General features: G+C 44.0%; 1 long non-coding RNA gene across 1 annotated transcript in view; it reads right to left on the minus strand.

The window, feature by feature from the left end:
- Positions 1-11,457, minus strand: part of LOC150057026 (uncharacterized) — a 41,385-nt gene extending 29,928 nt beyond the window's left edge. The window contains exons 1-2 of the long non-coding RNA XR_016537029.1: positions 11,384-11,457; positions 9,267-9,380 (exon numbers count right to left, since the gene is read on the minus strand). This is a non-coding gene — a long non-coding RNA (uncharacterized LOC150057026). The remainder of the gene's footprint in view (positions 1-9,266; positions 9,381-11,383) is intronic.
- Positions 11,458-13,613: the final 2,156 nt, after the last annotated feature.

The following is a 13,613-nucleotide window of genomic DNA, read 5'->3' on the forward strand; positions in this document are numbered from 1 at the left end:
ATATATTTGATTTTTAAAAGTCGTAATACTGGGGCAGGGAGTTTGGCCTAGTGGTAGAGTGCTTGCCTAGCATGCACGAAGACCAGGGTTCAATTCCTCGGTAGCCCACATACATAGCAAAAAGCTGGAAGTGGTGCTGAGGCTCAAGTGGTAGAGCTCTAGCCTTGAGAAAGCCTAAGGTCAGTGCTCAAGCCCTGAGCCCAAGCCCAGGACTGGCAAAAAAAAAAAAGTCGTAATACTTACTATATTATCTATTCTTGTAACATGCACAGCTAGTTTTCCGTAGCTAAGCATTCCGTATCTATAAATTCAACCAGCAGCGGATCAAAACTACTCAAAAACAGGCTGAATGTTGTGACTCACACCTGTAATTCCAGCTACTCTGAATGTGAAGATCAGAAGAGTCACAGTAAAGCAGCCAGAGTAAAACGTTAGTGATGAGGCTGGGAGTGTGCCCTCGTAGTAGATTACCTGCCTAGCACACACAAAGCCCTAAGTTTGATTCTTCAGTACCACATACAGAAAAGGCTGGAAGTGGTGCTGTGGCTCAAGTGGTAGAGTGCTAGCTTTGAGAAAGCTCAAGGACAGTGCCCAGGTCTTGCGTTCAAGCCCCAGAACTGGCCTAAATAAATGTATGTATGTATGTATGTATGTATGTATGTATGTATGTATGTATGTATGTATGTTAGTGAGACTCCATCTCAACCAACAAGCCAGACATGGTGTTCCTTGCCAGTAATCTCAGCTATGTAGGAAGCAAAGGTAGAAAGCAATTGTCCCAGGACAGCCTCGGGCATTCTGGACAAATAACCTAAAAACAAAAAGAGCTGGGGGTGTAACTCAGGTTATAAGGCATCTACCTACCAAGTATATGGCTGGGAGTTCAAATCATGATACTGTATTTTAAAAAATACACACATATGTATATGCACATGTATATACATGCATACATACATATATACATATACATATTCAAAATTTTGTACACAAAATTATATTTATATTGTACATATACAGACATTCTGTGATTGTCCTTATTCCTAAACAACACAGTAATGTTATATATATATATGTATATATTTATATATATACATATATATGTAACACACTTATACAAGGGCAGAGAAGAGTAGAAGAGTCTGTGCCACTCTGCCACTCTTCATAGTCTTCTAGAGATTTGACTGTAAGGCTACTTTTCTTTTCTGAAAGTCATGGGACTTGAACTCTGGGCCTGGTCCTGTCCCTGAGCTCTTCTACTGCCGCTTGAGCCAAATCGCCACTTCTGGTTTTCTGGTAGTTAATTAGAGATAAGAGTCTCACAGACTTTTGTACTGGGCTGGTTTTGAACCAAGATCCTCTGATCTCAGCCTCCTGAGTAGCTAAGATTATATAGTATCTGGTTTGTGAGAATGCTTTAACACTGAGGTTGACAGAAGACAATCAACTAGACTTGTTGAAAGAATGAATGTGCCTGTGGCTCACTCCTATAATCCTAGCTATTTGGGAGCATGAGCTCTACGAACCATGGCCTGAAGCTAGCCTGGACAGAAAATGCTATATGACTTTTCTCCAATTGATCAATAAAAAAATGTAGAAAATAGAGGTGGGGCTCAAGTGGTGGAGCATTAACCTTGAGAGAAAAAATTACACGAGTACAAGGTCTGAGTTCAAGCCTCAATACTAGCTCAAGGAAGAGAGGAAGGAAGGTAGGGAAGGAGAAAGGGAGGGAGGGAAGAAAGATTCAGTGAGGCTACAGAACAGCATTCCTAATGCTTTTGTTATCAGCTCAACACAGAGCTCAAACTTGACATGGGCATTACACACAGAAGAAGCTGAGGAAGGTCCAGAAAGGTCAAAACCAGAATCATACAGGTTAGGAACTTAAAAGATCTTGGTATTTCAAGCAAGCCAGACCATTCTCTACTAGAGTAGATAGAGGCAGAAAAAGAATAAAGAGGCCAAGAGTTTGGCCTAGTGGTAGAGTGCTTGCCTAGCATGCACAGAGACCTAGGTTCTATTTCTTGGTACCACATATTTAGAAAAAAGCCAGAAGTGGTGTTGTGGCTCAAGTAGCAGAGCTCTAGCCTTGAGAAGGCCCAAGGACAGTGCTCAGGCCCTGAGTTCAAGCCCCAGGAATGGCAAAAAAAAAAAAAAGAGAGAGAGAGAGAGAGAGAGAGAGAGAGAGAGAGAGAGAGAGAGAGAGAGAGAGAGAGAGAGAGAAAAGAAACAAAGAAAACAGAACAAAGTGTTCAAGGTTCTGATATTGGTTTTTTTGCTGTTGTCATTTGTTTATGTTTCTTGGCTTTTTTTATGGTGGAGGAAGAGAGAACAGGATCTTGCTAGGCAATCTAGACTGGCCTTGAATTCATGATCCTCTGACTTCTGGAGTACCAGAATTATAACATGCACCACCCTGTATAGCTTTGCTGAGCTATTTTTGCTGTAGACACACTCCCTTCTCCGCCCGCCCTGAGGTGAGCTGAGATTGAGTGACGCATTGTGGGTAAGATGCTTTGCACTTATGAAAGGCTCTATGTGCCAGCTGGTGTTATTAAACAGAGCCTGCGTGGTCATACGTGTTTAGAGAAGAAGCTCTTTGGCAGCACTTCAGAGAAATGCTAGGAAACACAGGGAACTTTTGATCAGCTTAGAACAAGAAAGGTGGGTGCAATTATGGCTTCTCTTGGTGAGAACTCTTGGCTAGGGGGCTGGTGTTCTTCTGAGCATCACCTGCTTGCCCCCTCACCTACCTGCGCCCCACCTGATCTCAACCTTTCTACTTCACCCTCAAATGAAGCAAGGATGCACTATCCTTCTGCACAAGTGATTTTTGGCTGGATTGCCATGGATTTAGCAACACACAAGGCTAGGTCATCTGCAGAGCGGCAGTTTGGAAAAGTTCATTAATAATACATCAGTGGCTCATGCGTGAATTCTAGCTGCTCAGGAGGCTGAAATATGAGGATCTAGCTTTGAAACTAGATCAGGCAGTAAAGTCTATAAGATCTTTACCTCCAATTAACTAGCAAAAAGCTGGAGCAGAGCTGCAAGCTGAGACAAAGAATGAGGCAGTGATTTCAAACCCCAGAACTGGCAATAACAGTGATAAGAAAACTTTTAAAAATATACTAAAAATACAGTAGGATCATTTGAAAAGCCTAAATGCAATGGTATTTTAGAGCCAGATGGTACTGACTTACTACAGCCGATTATCAAATTCTTAGAATTGATTATTTAATTATCAGAGATTGTATATATGTGTGAATATATATGTATATATGGTAGTAGGACTTGAACCTGGTGCCTGGGCACTGTCCCTTAGCTTTTTGCTCAAGATAGGAATCTACCATTCCAGGCCGGGAGTTTGGCCTAGTGGTTAAAGTGCTTGCCTAGCATGCACGAAGACCCGCGTTTGATTCCTCGGTACCACATACATAGAAAAAAGCTGGAAGTGGTGCTGAGGCTCAAGTGGTAGAGCTTTAGCCTTGAGAAAGTCCAAGGACAGTGCTCAAGCCCTGAGCTCAAGCCCAGGACTGGCAAAAAAAAAAAAAAGGAATCTACCATTTCAGCCTTTTGAAGGTTAATTGGAGATAATAGTCTCTCTCTTACTTTTCTACTTGGCTGGCTTCAAACTGAAATCCTCAGACCCTCAGCCTCCTGAGTAGCTAAGATTACAGGCTACAGGTGTGAGTCACTAAAGAAGGATGTCTTTTTAACTCTCAAGTTTTTATTGAAGTGAAAGTTGCTTGAGGGCTTTAGTGCTCCAGGGCCCCTTCTCCCTTCCTCTCTAGAACCACCCCACAGGCAGAGTCATTGCCCAAGGGTCAGGGAGGTTTACAATTACATCTGACCTCCAGGGCAGGGTTTACTAGTCTGGGTTGGTGAATTAACATCTATTGTTTCCGGAACTGTTTGTTGACCTATCTTAAACTGGAATGAAGCCTATCATATTCATTCTTAGGTAGGTAGGGAATACACACACACACACACTCTTACAACCTTCTTTAGCCTGATTTTTTTTTTTGCTTGTTTGTTTGTTTGGTGTTGGTTTTGAGGCTTGACCCCAAGGTCTGAGTACTGTCCGGAGCTTTTTGCTGAAGTCTAGGGCTCTACCACTTGAGCCACAATCCCCCTTCCAGCTTTTGGAGTAATTTAGTTGAGATAAGAGTCTCACAGACTTTCCTGCCCAGGTTGGCTTCAAACGTGGATCTTCAGAGCTAAACCTCCTGAGTAGCTAGGATTCGAGGCATGAGCCACCAGGGCCTGGCTCCACCAGCCTAATTTTAAGTCAAGATGACTGTACCAGGAAGATGTTGCCTCAGGGAGGAAAAAGGCCTTAAGAGATGATTCATGTATGCATCATCTTGAGAAAAGCTTGAGGAGGAATTACTCAGAAACACCAAAACAATTCAAAGGAAAAGGCAATTGTTAATTCCTGAAGGGAAACAATATTCATGAGCAGAGATGTAATCATAAATAGATGCTCTGAGAATTGAAGCCAGTTTCATCATCAAGAGGAAAGAAATGTAATCACAATTTACTATGAACAGTATTTACATAGTCACAGCACTTATATGATGCAAATTCTTTTTTTTTCTTTTTTTTTTTTTTTTTTTTGCCAGTCCTGGGCTTGGGCTCAGGGCCTGAGCACTGTCCTTGGGCTTTCTCAAGGCTAGAGCTCTACCACTTGAGCCTCAGCACCACTTCCAGCTTTTTGCTATGTATATGGGGTACCGAGGAATTGAAACAGGGTCTTCGTGCATGCTAGGCAAGCACTCTACCACTAGGCCAAACTCCCGGCCCCACATGGTGCAAATTCTGATCAGAAGATTTTATGAGAAGTGGTGATGGATGTTCCAAAGTTCATAATTTTTAGATTCCAGTATAGGGGCTTGAGGCCAAGACTTTTCTCTTGCTCAGAGCTGGTGCTCTACCACTTTAGCCATACTTCCAGTCCAGTTTTTGTGCTGATTAATTGGAGACGGAATCTCACAGACTTTTTTTTTTGCCTGGACTGGCTTGCAATTATGATCCTCATATTTCATCCTCCTGTAATAATATTCTAAAAGCACATTTTCCCCATTTTAACATCTCCAAAAATCAGAACACAGCTTGTAGTCGATGTGATGAGAAAGTGTCTCAGCATGGTTTGATTGGGAGTATTTTTCTTTTGTAGTTTCTCCTCAAATGATGGCAAGGCTCATTAAGAAATGAGGAATTCTGCAGGGAGGTGAGGGAGTAGCATTTTGTAATGAGGAGGAAAAAGCTACCCCTCAGCTTGCACAGCAGTGAAACAGGAGATTCCAGAGCTAAAGCAATTAAAAACAAACAAACAAACAAAAACATAGCTCTCACTGAGCACTGGTGGCTTGCGCCTGTAATCCTAGCTACTCAGAAAGCTGATATATGAGGATCACAGTTCAAAGCCAGCCTGGACAATAAAGTCTGGGAGACTCTTATCCCCAATTAACCAGGAAAAAAATCTTGAAGTGGATGCGTGGTTCAGGTGGTAGAAGGCCAAGATTGTACACACACACACACATACAAGCCTACATTGGAGCGTGAGGCCCTGAGTTGAAGCCCTAGTATTGGCACAAAAAAATAAACATATTTCTTTAAATATATTACTTCAGGGGCCAGGAGTTTGGCCTAGTGATACAGTGCTTGCCTAGCACAGGGTTCGATTCCTCGGCACCACATACATAGAAAAAAGCTGAAAGTGGTGCTGTGGCTCAAGGGTAGAGCTCCAGCCTTGAGAAAAGTCCAAGGACAGTGCTCAGGCCCTGAGCTTAAGCTCCACAACTGGCAAAAAATATATATATCATTTCAATTATTACTGCAAAAAGCACCTGGACAAGTAAATTTATGACACTGGTTGACTTGCATGGACAGCAGTCACTGGAGCTGAAGCTAACTCAAGAGTTTCTAATAAGGTTTCTAAACCTTTGTAAACTATGCATATGCCATCCCCATCCTCAACAGAACAGAAGTTTTCAACTGTGAAACTCAGAAGTGAAAGTAAGACAGGCACCTCACCTTTCCCTGTTGCTTCCCCAAAAGCCAAGGGTAGAAAGAAGAAGAAGCCAGACCTCCAGGTAACATAAGCCACATCTCTGTTGTCACTTGGGCTTCCTGATTGATGGCTGTCAAATGACAGAGCTGGTATTTGGAAAGTGGAAACTGTGATGACAGAGCCTCCCCCTGCCAGCTGTACCCTAAGACCCCACACTGCCAGGCAGGACTTGAGTCAGGGATGGAGGTTACATGTGACAGCTGTGACCACCAGACTCTGCCTGCTAAACTTTTTAAACATCCCTCTCACAAGTAAATGCCTGCAAGCTCTTCCTGCAGAGCCCCACCCACTCTGCCTCCCCTTCCAGCTCTCTTTTCACCCTAGCCCAGCCTATGCCCCTTTAAACTGAGGATTGCCCTAATAGACCGTCCTTTTTTTCTCCTATTCATGAGAAGCCCCTTTCTTCCTCCCTGGGGGACCCCATACTCTAGGCTCCAAGGAAGTGTTTTTGTCTATTCATCCTGATGGAATTAAGCTAAAAATGGCGAGGACCACAGCTCCCACAGGGAGGAAATAGAGAGACTAGGCCTGGCTAGGCACTGTAATCCTAGCTGCTCTGGAGGCTGAGAACCAGCCAGCCTAGGCTTTAAATTTGGGAGATTCTTATCTCCAATTAACCAGCAAAAATGGAGGGGTGGTTCAAGAAGTAAAGCATCAACCTTAAGTGAAAAAGCGAATGGAGAGTGGGAGGCTCTGAGTTCAAGTATAGGGAAGGAAGAAAGAAAGATAATAGAGGCCCACTGGGCCCTCAGAGCCAGGTGTGCTGATGAACCCCAGCTAAGTGCCTGAATCAGCCCCCATTTCTCAAAGCTAGTCAGAGTTTAAGTCCCTACAGAAGAAACCCCGCGAGGCAAAAGCCTAGGAACTTGTGGGAATTTCTAGCTCCTCCTTTCCTACAGCTACTGGGACCCTATTTCCACTCCCCCAAAGTGGGAAGCTTAGCTGATCTCTTACCTTTTGGATGAATGCAACCTGAGGAGTTAAGGAAGACCACGCCCTCCGCTTAAAGCCTTATGGGGGGTGGGGCTAAGGACCTTCTTATTGTCCAAAATTAGGGATGTGTGTTTTCTGTAGGAAAATCATTCAATCTGCTCTGTCTAACTCTACAGAAAACAGGCGTTTCCAAATGATAAGCCTCAGAAACTTTAGCCAATGATCATGTTTGGTTTGATCTGTTTAATTGTGTTTGGCATCAGTGTGAAAGGTAGAAGACTGCAAGGAGTCCACCTGCAGACTTAGAAGACTAGTCTTAATATGAAATCCTAAATCTGTCTGGCTAAGGCCATCTCCTCAGGCAAAAGCACCAGACCCTATCTGAAAAACAAGCAGCAAGCCAAAGGACTGGGACTATGACTCATATGCTAGAGCACTTGCCTAGCAAGCACAGATCCTGGAGTCAGACCACAGCACTACCAAAATAAAGGAGACCAATTGCATCTTCAAGCATTCCTGAAAACCAGGAAGAGACAGCCGTCAGGAAACAGATGGAGTCCATGCCAGGCTGTAAAGGGCCCGGCCCCACATACTGTGTGCTCATTCACAGAGTGGTAGAGAGCTAGAATTTGGGGCTGCAGTCGGGGTAGAGGAGAGGCTAGCAGATGGGAGGGTGTTTGTTTAAGGCATAGATTTCCAGTGAGAGGAAGACGTGAGTGGAGAAATCTCTTCCCAAAGTAGGCATACTTCAGTCTGTATTGGCACCAGTGTGCCCATGCCAGGCATCTGTCATTGTCCAATGGTGTCCTCTGTCAGTCACAAGTAGCAGGAGTCTAAGACATCCTGCTTTCTCACCATGCCTCCCCCACTCTTCTTCCCCAGAGCCCTCTTTTGTTCCAGTAGGAAAGAGAGGTAGCAGCATCAGAAGCTGTGGCATGCCCAGAGAAGGCAAGTATGGTGGTGTAATAAGAAACTACATTAAGGTAAATTTAGATGAGCAGGCACCATTGGCTAACCCCTTTAATAGTAGCTACTCAGGAGGCTGTGGTCTGAGGATCAAGGTTTGAAGCCAGCACTAGCAAAAAAAAATCTGTGAGGCTCTTCTCTCTAATTAATCAGCAGAAGTGCTAAAAGTAGAGTTGTGGCTCAAGGGATAGACTACCAGTCTTGAGTGGGAAAAAAGGAAGGAGAGAGAACCTTTGAGTTCAAACCCCAGTACTTGAATAATAATAATAATAATAATAATAATAATAATAATGTTGGTGAAGATATTTTTCTCTGTTTGGGTGGTATAAGGCTCTAATTTTATAACCTGGGCCATTGTTGAAACCACGACTGATTTTTCTCACTCAAAGCAGCTTTTACAGTAATAGAATCAAAACAGTGCATTTCTTCCCCCCTCCCCATCAACCCCTCCACCACCATCACATTTCTTGGCAGATATACCCAGAAGAGAGCATTGAAACTTTTATAATGAGGAGAAAATATCAAAATTTCACACATCGGATTTCTCTTGTACAGTATTTCTTCCTGTTAAGTCTTCCCCCTAATTTAACTTTCTTTTAGTGGTTTTGTTTTAGGTTTGACTTGGACATCATTCAATCACTGTATCGGATTGTGTTGTGTGAAATTAAAGGACTCTAAATTGAAAAGACTGTGTCTGACGCATTTGAAGCTGGTTTTCAGACCCTAGGCCCAAAGTCCAGGAGTCCCAAGTTAGGTCAGACCACTCATCCTCATAACCCAAGCAAAGAAATATGGTGAAGGCAGAGAAAGGAGATTTAGTCAATGACAGCCATGAGGAGACAGCCCTTTAGTACATCTCCAGCCATCTTCAGAGGTACAGACATTAATTTCAGGTTAAATAGGGAGAATTAGGGGCAGGGAGAGAGAAAGACATGCATGATAAAAACAGCCCAGTCACAGGGGTGGCCCAGGTGACTGTATCTGGCTCAGCCTTTTTCTGTACATTTGTGGACAATTGTTATTATTCTATTACTGGAACAGAATAGGAGCTAGGCAGTCTCTTGAGTTTGGGGCTGTGTTCTTTAGGATGATGAGAAGACATTGCCTGTTGGAGGGGTGGTTTGCCTTGCACACAAAATGCTTACCTGAATCTTCTCTTTCCTCCTGCATACAAGGTAATGGCAAAGGGACGGCCACTGAGAATGGCTCAGCTCTAAGGGAACAAATACAAAGTTGGGGGACTTTTAGTTAGTTCATAGAAACCACCAAAAGCATCTTTTGAGTTGCCTCTTACGCAAGGAGAATGTTGGCCCCGTTCCGGTGGTCATCTCTTCTTGCTGGAAATGGGAAGGTAAACTCCACTTTGATCTTCCTGCTTCTCTGGACTGGCTTAGCTTCTAGGATTTTTCTTAAAGGGAAAAAAAAAAATCAGTGTGCTATGCACTATGTTCTCAGTTCATACCTAAAGTTTAAGACTGTTTTTAGGGCCGGGAGTTTGGCCTAGTGGTTAAAGTGCTTGTCTAGCATGCATGAAGACCCGGGTTCGATTCCTCGGTACCACATACATAGAAAAAAGCCAGAAGTGGTGCTGAGGCTCAAGTGGTAGAGCTCTAGCCTTGAGAAAGTCCAAGGACAGTGCTCAGGCCCTGAGCTTAAGCCCAGGACTGGCAAAAAAAAAAAAAAGACTGTTTTTAGGAATACACATCAATTTCAAACCCCACCCCAAATACCAATCAGATGCCAGAGTTTTTACTTAACTATCAGTTAAAGGCCCCAGAGGCCTTTGCCACTTCCAGCTGTCACCATGCTCCCCAAACCTTTTGCTTTCAACCTGAAACCACCTTCCTAGCTCTGTGCAGTGACGAACTCCATCTTGAATGTGACCCAATTTGTTTGGCAAGATGTGATTTTTTTTTAACTCCCTGCATCCACCAGTCACGATTCTCTCACAGTCATTTAGCAACTCCCTCTTGGCGCCCATCAGACCCAGCTGCCAGCTGTTCCCTTCCAGCCTGCGCTCTCTCTCTCTCTCTGTCTTTCTCTCTCTCTCTCTCTCTCTGTCTTTCTCTCTCTTTCTCTCTCTCTCTCTCTCTGTCTCTCTCTCTCTCTTTCTCTCTCTCTCTCTCTCTGGCAAATCCATATTCCATTTGCTTTTCTGCAGTTTTGACATCTCCAGGGTCTCCTTAAAATAGATAAATAAACACCAATCTCTTAGAGAAGTCTCTAGGCACAGCCAAGCTTGGTGCAACTCAATCGTCTTTTCTAGAAGGTAGCTGAAGCCAGGCACTGGTGGCTCACACCTGTAATCCTAGCTACTCAGGAGGCTGAGTTCAGAGGATGGTGGTTAGAAGCCAACCTGCGAAGGAAAATCTGTGAGACTCTTATATTTAATCAGCAAAAAGCCCAAAGTGGAGGTGTGGCTCGAGTGGTAGAGCACCAACCTTGAGAGAAAAAAAGTGAAGGGACAGTGCTAAGGACCTGAAATCAAGTGTCAGTACCAGCGTGTGCATGCGTACACACACACACACACACACACACACACACACACACACACACACAATTACATAGTACTCACCTACTTATACAGGCTCTAAAAATTACAAAGCACGTCCTTGGAAGTCCTGGGATTTGAACACAGGACCTTGCACTTGCTAAGCAATGGCTCTACTACCAGAGTCATTCCTCCAAAAAGCTTTTCCTTCCTTCTCTCTCTCCATCCCTCTTTATTGTCAGTACTGCAATTTGAATTCAAGTGCTCTGCCAATTGACCCACACCTCCAGCTCTACAAAGAATGCATTCTGACCAGCCTGGACTTATTTAGTGTTTCCTGCATCAATAGCACAAGTCTAAGTGCTATTTCTATTTTAGAGACAAGGAAATTCAGAGACTGGAAATGGTAGCTCAAGCCTGTAATCTCAGCTACTTGAGAGGCAGAGACAGAATCTCCCTAGAAAACAGACCAAAAGAAAAATGTCTGAAGGTATGGCTGAAGTGATATAGTGCTTGCCAATTAGGAGGGATGGGAAGGAGGGAGGGAAGGAAGGAGGGACAGAAGGAGGGAAGGAGAGAAGGAGGGATGGAGGGAGGGAGGGAGGGAAGAAAAGCCCAGATATCACAAATGTAAGGAGGCAGAGACTTTGTGCTCATTTTGATGAATTTTGACAAAGGTACAGGTTGGGTATCCTTTTTCCAAAGTGCCTGGGACTACAAGTGTTTTAGATTTATGTTTTTTCTGGAAATATATATATATATATATATAATGTCTTAGAGATGGACCCGAATTTAAACATGAAATGCATTTATTTTCATATTTAGCTTATATACATAATAACCCAAAGGTGTTTACACATTTATTAGCACACCTACTCTTTCACTGTCCCATGAAATTGAGGGTGCAAATTTCTACTTACAGAGTTATGTGGGCATTGTAAATATTTCAGAGCATTTCTGATTTGATATATTGAGATTACAAATGTTCCATCTGTATACACTTTTGTAACCATCACCCCAAAAGGATAGAGCTATCACTCAGAAACTTTCCTGTCTCAGTAAGCCCAGCCACCTTTTGACTTCTTTACGTCTATAGTCTGGATTCATCTGCCTTGAACTTGACTCCAAAGTTCTGTATTCCAAATCCCATTCTGTTTCTGTTACATCACACCATGTCTTTGGAACTAACCCAATGAACACATTGGGTTCCACTAGCTATAGTCCATTAGGCAGCCAGGCTGAGGGAGAATCAGAGGGAAAAAAAATAATAACCTAGGCAACTAGGGAGAGTAAACAACAAGTATGAAAGTTAACCCCCTTTCTGCTTCCTGAGGGCCCCACAAGACAGATCACAGCCTTGGTGAAGACAACACCTCTGACTGCCCTGAAGCAGACCTGGGAAGGGGGCAGCTGCCCCCACCCCCACCTTAGGGTGAGGTGAACAGCAATCCAATCAGATACCAGAAAAGTTGAGACTGGCCCAAGATGGGTATAAAAGGGATACCCTGCTTGCACTCTGCAAGCAGACTACCAATTCCCAAATCCCTTCCCCCTTTCTGCCCACCCCCCAATAGTTATACTCTTCTTCTTGTCCAGAAGAGGATGGCTGGCGCTCACAGAGCACTCACAAGGCAGCCCTCCCAGGGAAGGGGTCCTAACTGAAAGCTTAGATCAGCCTGCTAGGAGGCAAGAGGCTACTTGCATCTTCTTTGGTGCCTTTAATCTCCCATTCAAATAAACTTTATCTCTGCCTCATTAATTCTTAATCTGGTGGAGAAAAGAAAGAAACCAAGACTTCTAGAGGATATCCAGGCTATAGCCCCTCCACTGTAATTCAATCATAGGTCAGTTGGGTGAGAGGATCTTATAGTTCCACGATTTTTGACATCTCCCTGGGGGAATGCCAATGCCCCACTAAGGCTGGGCTCTGAAGTGAACCTTGGTGTTCTCTCTGGCCTCCCTCAGAAAAGCTGTTAAAAAGTTGAAAAGACTGGAGCCCAAATTCTATCTCCAGTCCACAACTTCTTGAACCTTCTTGCCTACCTCAATCTGCCAAAGCAGAGATCTGGTACCACCCATTTGCAGGAACATCCCAGGTTTATTTGATTTTTAAAACACCAGAAAATTCCCTTTTTGTGTATTTTACTGGAGAAAACAGATGAGAAGCTCTGCCTCCATATGAGGGTGGGGAAGAAGAGAAGCCATGGTTAAAATGGAGGGGGAAGCCCCTTATTTCACTCCTTGAAATGAGAGAGTCACAAAAACTAGGTCCGAGCCGGCTCCCATTAAGGAAAGGGCAAAATACAATTAACCTTATCTGGGTATCTGCCCAGTTTCCTGCTAAGCTTTGTGTTCAGTCTAGCAGGCTAGAACTGGTTCCTGGGATCTGATTTCTACCCAGTGGTGGCTGGCAAATGTTTAACAGATGACTGTGCAGAGGGGAGCAAAGCCCCATGGTGTAGCATTTGTAAATTTCTCATGTGTCACAGTCACCAAAGGCAGATTTGCGAGTTGGCCTTGGTGATCCGATGAACCAAGCCTGACGACGTTGCTCTTATTTAGAATCCCATTTCCTCACAAACAGTACAGAGAAGGGTGGCAGAGACGCCTTTGCCTGGCACCTCCAGGCAATCTCCAAAGTGAATGGTGTGGCCTGGTCCCCAGCTCTCTGCAAGCAATCTGCTCTCAGAAACCTAGTTTTGCAAGGAACTCCTCTTCCTGGTTCAGATTTCCCAAGTAACCTCCAAAGGAATTCACTTAAGGTAGTCCAAGGTGAATTCCCACCAATCTCTCCACCCAGTGTCAGCCTTTGCCAGCCTCCAGAGCTTGCTTTCTTGTTTAGTTTGGTTTTTCCCTTTAGAAGATGCATTGCAGAAAAGCACAAAGAATGCACTCATTTCCAGTCCCAGACAAACATCGGCAGCCTCGAAGAGAGGGAAAGGATGGCAGGAAGAGATTTGAGGAAAACGCAGTCAGCTAGGAAGCCAGCAGGGAGCGAGCGCTGGCTTTGTCCATCTCATAGAGAGCTGGGTCTCTGCCACCTTGCTAGTGACCAGGAGAGGAGGAGAAGATACTGATGGACTTGTCAAGATTCCTAAAATATTATGTGCTGGAATGTTGTTGTTTAAATCAACACGCCCTCGTGGGTTT

This window comes from Megascapheus bottae, chromosome 11 (genome assembly GCF_031878675.1).
Source record: "Megascapheus bottae isolate mThoBot1 chromosome 11, mThoBot2.hap1, whole genome shotgun sequence".
Classification (NCBI taxonomy): domain Eukaryota; kingdom Metazoa; phylum Chordata; class Mammalia; order Rodentia; family Geomyidae; genus Megascapheus; species Megascapheus bottae.